At 42.8% G+C, this 6,597-nt stretch overlaps 3 non-coding genes across 3 annotated transcripts; 1 reads left to right on the plus strand and 2 right to left on the minus strand.

Moving 5' to 3' along the window:
• Positions 1 to 3,258: 3,258 nt before the first annotated feature.
• TRNAE-UUC (transfer RNA glutamic acid (anticodon UUC)) lies at positions 3,259 to 3,330 on the minus strand. The gene has a single exon. It is a non-coding gene; the product is annotated as a tRNA-Glu (tRNA).
• Positions 3,331 to 5,712: 2,382 nt separating this feature from the next.
• Positions 5,713 to 5,784, minus strand: TRNAE-UUC (transfer RNA glutamic acid (anticodon UUC)). The gene has a single exon. It is a non-coding gene; the product is annotated as a tRNA-Glu (tRNA).
• A 364-nt stretch (positions 5,785 to 6,148) lies between these two features.
• On the plus strand, positions 6,149 to 6,230 carry TRNAL-AAG (transfer RNA leucine (anticodon AAG)). The gene has a single exon. It is a non-coding gene; the product is annotated as a tRNA-Leu (tRNA).
• The last annotated feature ends 367 nt before the right edge of the window (positions 6,231 to 6,597 follow it).

Consider the following 6,597-nt stretch of genomic DNA (forward strand, 5'->3'; position numbering starts at 1 on the left):
GCTTAGAGCCATTCTTGATTAAGCCGTTTCCAGCCAGGTGATTTCTAGAGATTTAAGTGATTATCTGTTTGTACAACATCCAATTGTACCTGTACTTTACACTTTACCTAAAGTGCACAACCATCCCACCAAGCCTCCCGGTCGACCAATAGTGGCGGGCATCGGGTAGATTTTTACACCCTGTGCCACACTGTTGCATCATGTTTTGTCCCCCTTGGTGCAACGTACTAAATTTTATTTAAGGGATACCTCTGATTTCCTCCACAAAGTGTCCAGTTTAACACTTGATTCTGCCAAACATAATTGGTTGGTTAGTTGGGACGTTTCGTCCCTATACACATCGATACCACAACAGGAGGGCATAAAAGCTTGTATTGATCTTATCAGAACAAGTGGGGAATACACTGAACAGCAGGTTTGTTTTTTTGAGACACTTCTCCATTTTGTTCTGGATAACAATTCTTTTCTTTTCAGGGAAGACTTTTTTCTCCTCCGGGGCACAGCTATGGGATCCAATGCCGCTCTGTCCTTTGCAGGTGCATTCATGCATCAAAAATGCAATTTCGTCTATAACAATGTGGCGTTCGCCTCACACTGGTGTGTGGTGGCACTACATTGATGACCTCTCTGCCATCTGGCGGGGCGACATTGGATCCCGTCTGGCCTTTCATGATGACCTCAAAGGGTCACATAAGAACATCAAATTTGATGTCAAATATGACAAACTGGAGATAAACTTCCTTGATACAACCATCAAAATCCAAACCTTGGTATCAGACATTTACCAGAAGCCCACTGATCGCAACCAACTTCTCCGCTATGAGAGTTTACACCCACCTGCTGTCTTCCACGCTGTCGCCAGGAGCCAATTATTGAGGGTGAATAGAATAGTCTCTGATGATAATTTGATGGAGCAACAAAGGCAGCAGATGGTGGAAAAGCTCTTGCAGCGGGGATACCCCTCCACACTGATAAACAATGAGCTTGAGAGAATATCTGATTCTACTGACTCTGAACGCCAAGTGAGAGAGACGGGTCCAAGGTTACCTTTTGTATGCCAATACCATGGGCTCTCTGATAAGGTACTCTCTTGCCTTAGGAGACATTGGCATATCTTGGGAAGTGCATACCCAGAGATCCCGGAATTTCGATCTCCACCGATCCCTGCCTACAGGCGTAATGAGACCGTGGGCAGCAGGTTGGTTAGGGCAGATTGTCCCCCATCCCCTAAACCTACCACCTCTCTCACTGGCACTAAACGTGTGGGTTCTTATTCTTGTTTGTCATGCAGCGAATGCCAACATTTAATTAAAGGTACATCCTTTGGTGGAGGCTTTGAAATCAGACATTTTTTGACCTGCCAGAGCTCCTATGTTGCTCTTCTGCTTACTTGCCCTTGCGGCTTTTTCTATGTGGGTGAGACCACCAACATAGGAGCTCTGTCAGGAGCAAAACCTCTGATTTACCTGTAGCCAGACATTGGCGTCAAGCAGGCCACAGGGACATCGATCTTAAATTTATGGTCATTGACCACCAACCTAAACCAAGACGAGTGGGGGATAGGGTACTCCTCCTCAGAAAGAGGGAGGTTAGGTGGATTGATAGGCTGGGCTCACTACATCCGAGTGGTCTAAACAAGGATTTTGACATTCACCTCTTTTTATGAATTGCAGATTACATGAACAAAAACTGTACATGTGGGTCATTTGGAACGATTGGAAACAGACAGCTTGGACCTAACTATGGACTCTGTTGCTTTAAAGCTAAGTGTGAAATTAACTCTTCCTGCCCTGTTGAGTGTATACCTTAATTTGTGATGTCATATCCTGTCAAGTATATGTTCACCTGTTTGATGTCATTTGGTTGATGGCACTGAGAAAGGTCGGTGACGACTGAAACTGTCTGCCTTTATAAGTGTGTATTGCTCTAATAAAAGAAGAGCTGTGGGCTGCAAACTCCACATTTCTGTTCTATATTACTACAAGGGGTTTGGGCACCCCTGTTTGCGTGCACACCCTCCCACTGAAGGACTGCTGGGACAGCTGCTGACCTCCCAAGGACTGTATGTATACACACACACACACACACACCACACACACCACACACCCCACACACCCCACACACCACACACACACCACACTCACTCACTCACTCACTCACTCACTCACTCACTCACTCACTCACTAGAATTTTGTAATAGTAAACTCAGATATAGTAAGCCTCTAAATATAGTAAACGCAGGTCCCAGCAAATGCATCTGTGTAAATACACAATGTATGTCCAATTCTGGGGGGGGGGGGGCTTTTTCAACTGGTAAGCCCATGTATCTGGCAACAGGTGATCCCCACCAGTGCCAGATACTGGGGACTTTGCTGTACATGTTTTGCTAAATGTGAACTTTTCATTGTTAAACGGTTTTTAATTTTTTTTTTTTTACTTTTTTTTTTTTCTTTTTTTTTTTTTAATTTTTCAGTCTGTTGGGCTTTGTCTTAGTTGAGTGCATGGTGTTTCTCATTGGTAATAATGCACAGATGTGTTTGGGACAACAGTTGAAAAAAAAAATTGCTCTGACTCCAAGTAGCCAAAAATTGCTCCGACTCATGTAGCTACAAATTGAATAGTGAATGGCCAGCTTTAGGGGGTTGAAAGTAGGAGAGGTGTACATTTCTGGGTGGGTGGAGTGTGGGAGTGCTGTGAGTCTATAGGTGGATGAACAGTGGGCTTGATTTTAGGCTGTGGGTGGGTAAACAATGGAGGTGGTCTAGTAAAGGGGAACAATCGATAGGTTGTAGTTTCAGCAAGCAATGACCACATTTGTAGAAAATATAAATACTTTAAGTGATAGCCTGTAACAAGCTAAATCAAGGCAGGTAAATATCAATACAATACAATACAATAACATTTCTATAGCGCTTTTCTCCCATAGGACTCAAAGCGCTTAGGCTCTCTCAGATTCAGTAATTAGTAGGATGAAGTATTCACACAACAAAAGTTATATTTCTGCAAATGCCAAACTGAACAGGTGGGTTTTCAGTCTGGATTTAAACACGTCCAGGGATGGAGCTGTCCTGATCTGTTGAGGTAAGGAGTTCCAAAACGTAGGGGCAGCATGACAGAAGGCTCTGTCAAAGCTATAATAGCCTGTAACAAGCTAAATCAAGGCAGGTAAATATCAAAGCTATAAACAATGAAACCGCGTCTGGTACTATGCTTTGTCTGACTCTGTATGATGAGTTAGAGACGAAAAAAAAACATTGATTCCCATACCGGGAGTCGAACCCGGGCCGCCTGGGTGAAAACCAGGAATCCTAACCGCTAGACCATATGGGAGATCTGTATCAGTTACCAGGGACATATTAACATCAAATGCAGTTTTCCATTCTTAGGATGCAGAAACTTTGAGAAATATTTATTATTTCACACACCATTTCCATTTTTTATTGAATATATAATTTGATGTTACGGACGCGCAGTACATGCACGGCATGTGCTGGAATGCAGTTTGTAGTGTCTACAAAGCCTTCGGCTAGACTTGTGTATGCACTGGAACAAAAAAAATTAGCTGAATGTTTGCTGTTAATCATTGTTATAAATATACTTGTGAATGAAAAGTACTGTGCACCCCATTCCTTAAAGAGGAACTGTCACGAAAATCTTAAAATTTAAAACCCATACAAATAAGAATTACGTTTCTTCCTGAGTAAAATGAGCTATAAATTACTTTTCTCTTATGTTGCTGTCATTTACTGTAGGTAGTAGAAATCTGACATTACCGGCAGGTTTTGGGCTAGTCTGCGTACGAGAGATATCGGCGCGGGAGACAGCCAGTATATGGCTGATCCTGCTGCTGCAGTTTGTAGACACTACAAACTGCATTCCAGCACATGCCGTGCATGTACTGCGCGTCAGTAACCTCAAATTATATATTAAATACAAAAAATGGAAATGGTGTGTGAAATTAATGAAGATTTCTCAGTTTCTGCATCCTAAGAATGGAAAACTGCATTTGATGTTAATATGTCCCTGGTAACTGATACAGATCTCCCATATGGTCTAGCGGTTAGGATTCTTGGTTTTCACCCGGGTTCGACTCCCGGTATGGGAATCAATACTTTTCTCGTTCGTCTCTAACTCATCCTACAGAGTCAGACAAAGCATAGCACCAGACGTGGTTTCATGGTTTATAGCTTTGATATTTACCTTCCTTGATTTAGCTTGTTACAGGCTATTATAGCTTTGATGTTTACCTGCCTTGATTTAGCTTGTTACAGGCTATCACTTAAAGTATTTATATTTTCTACAAATGTGGTCATTGCTTGCTGAAACTACAGCCTATCGATTGTTCCCCTTTACTAGACCTCCTCCATTGTTTACCCACCCACAGCCTAAAATCAAGCCCACTGTTCATCTACAGGAGTGTAAAGCGTTCTTAGAATCTGCATCTGGGGGATGTAGACCACTGCAAGTGCATATGAGAACTCCCTTGGTGAGTATTTGGGTCTGCACCAGACTAAGGAGCAGTTAGTTCGTGCCCTCGAGGAGTATGATGAGGCAGAGCAAGCACGTGCTCCAACGCCAGCAGATGCAGCTCACAACAAATCAGAGGAGGAATCGCTCCCGCCACAGGATGTGAGTGGAGACGATATCCTGGATGATTCACCGAACACAGAGATGACATCTCTGGAAGCTGATCTACAGCTACTAGGCTCGGCTGATCCCGAACTGCGCCTAAAGGCTTAATTAGCAAGCATTACAACTTCTCTTCTTTTCTCGTACGCTTGCCGCAGAAGAGAAGTTGTAATGCTTGCTAATTAAGCCTGATTGGCTGAAGCCTCGAATCCCCTCTCCTCCCCCCTCGCATCACCTCTCCTCCCGTACTATGTTCCAGGATCAGCTTTAGGCGCAGTTCGGGATCAGCCGAGCCTAGTAGCTGTAGATCAGCTTCCAGAGAGGTCATCTCCGTGTTCGGTGGATCATCCAGGATATCGTCTCCACTTACATCCTGTGGCGGGAGCGATTCCTCCTCTGTGTTGTGAGCTGCATCTGCTGGTGTTGGAGCACGTGCTTGCTCTGCCTCATCATACTCCTCGAGGGCACGAACTAACTGCTCCTTAGTCTGGTGCAGACCCAAATACTCACCAAGGGAGTTCTCATATGCACTTGCAGTGGTCTACATCCCCCAGATGCAGATTTCAAGAACGCTCTACACTCCTATAGATGAACAGTGGGCTTGATTTTAGGCTGTGGGTGGGTAAACAATGGAGGTGGTCTAGTAAAGGGGAACAATCGATAGGTGGTTGTTTCAGCAAGCAATGACCGCAAACCTTTGAAGAAAATATGAATCCTTCAAATGATAGTCTATAACAAGCTAAATCAAGGCAAAAAAAAATCAAAGCAATAAAAAAATGAAGACTTGTTCGATGCTATTCGTTGGCTGTGTATTACCTGACTGGCCGCAATTCACTAAGCTTTATCAAACGTTTGATAATTTACCTCATGGGTAAAATCTAATTTTGAATTCACTAAGGTGTTACAGATTTATTGAACGTTTTATCGATAAAAGATTCAATAAATATATAACACCTTAGTGAATTCAAAATTAGATTTTACCCATAAGGTAAATTATCAAATGTTTGATAAAGTGTTTGATAAAGCTTAGTGCATTGAGGCCAATCTGTAGGTTGAGTTAGAGAGGAACAAGAAAAGCATTGATTCCCATACCGGGAGTCGAACCCGGGCCGCCTGGGTGAAAACCAGGAATCCTAACCGCTAGACCATATGGGAGATCTGTACCAGTAACTGGGGTGAATCAGTGGACATATTAACATCCAATGTAAATTTTATACACTTTGAGCTATATTGATTATTCCACACACAATTCCCATTTTTATATTTTAATATAATGTTTGATGTTACAGACACACAGGATAGACATGCACAGTATGTGCTGGAATTCAGTTTGTAGAGTCTGCAAAGCTTCAGGCTAGGCTTGTGTATGCACTGGAACAAAAAAAAAATAAGTTGAAATAATGTTTGCTTAATCTTTGCAGTATATAGATGTGAATGAAAAGTACTGTACTCTGATCAACAAAAATGGAATTTCCTCTTAACCAAGGCAGTTCCACCTACATGTGCAAGCAGTGCAAGTGGTAGCGTGGCCGAGCGGTCTAAGGCGCTGGATTAAGGCTCCAGTCTCTTCGGGGGCGTGGGTTCGAATCCCACCGCTGCCAAGCTTTTCTTTCACCTGTTGGAAACCTTTTATGTAGCACACTTTACTTTATTGTCATTTATTTCTTTTACAAATTTAGTCCTATCGATAGTTTTATCATAAATGTTTGCTGGACAAAGGGTGCCAATTTTGAAAGCTCAGAGTCTGACAGAGAGTTAACACCACGCAAGTTTGTTAGGACAGAACACCAAGCTTCTCAGTAACAGTTGCTTCAAGGATCAAGTTTAGCTATCGCTTCTTGTGACAGCAGCACAGCTGTGTTTATTCAGACTGTGAACTCCTGCAGAAGGAGTGACGTGTTCTTACTGTGCTGCAGAGGAAATATCAACAAAGTCTCTGTTAAACAAAACCAGTCATTTCATAAGAAT

Source organism: Hyperolius riggenbachi, chromosome 3 (genome assembly GCF_040937935.1).
Source record: "Hyperolius riggenbachi isolate aHypRig1 chromosome 3, aHypRig1.pri, whole genome shotgun sequence".
Taxonomy (NCBI): Eukaryota; Metazoa; Chordata; class Amphibia; order Anura; family Hyperoliidae; genus Hyperolius; species Hyperolius riggenbachi.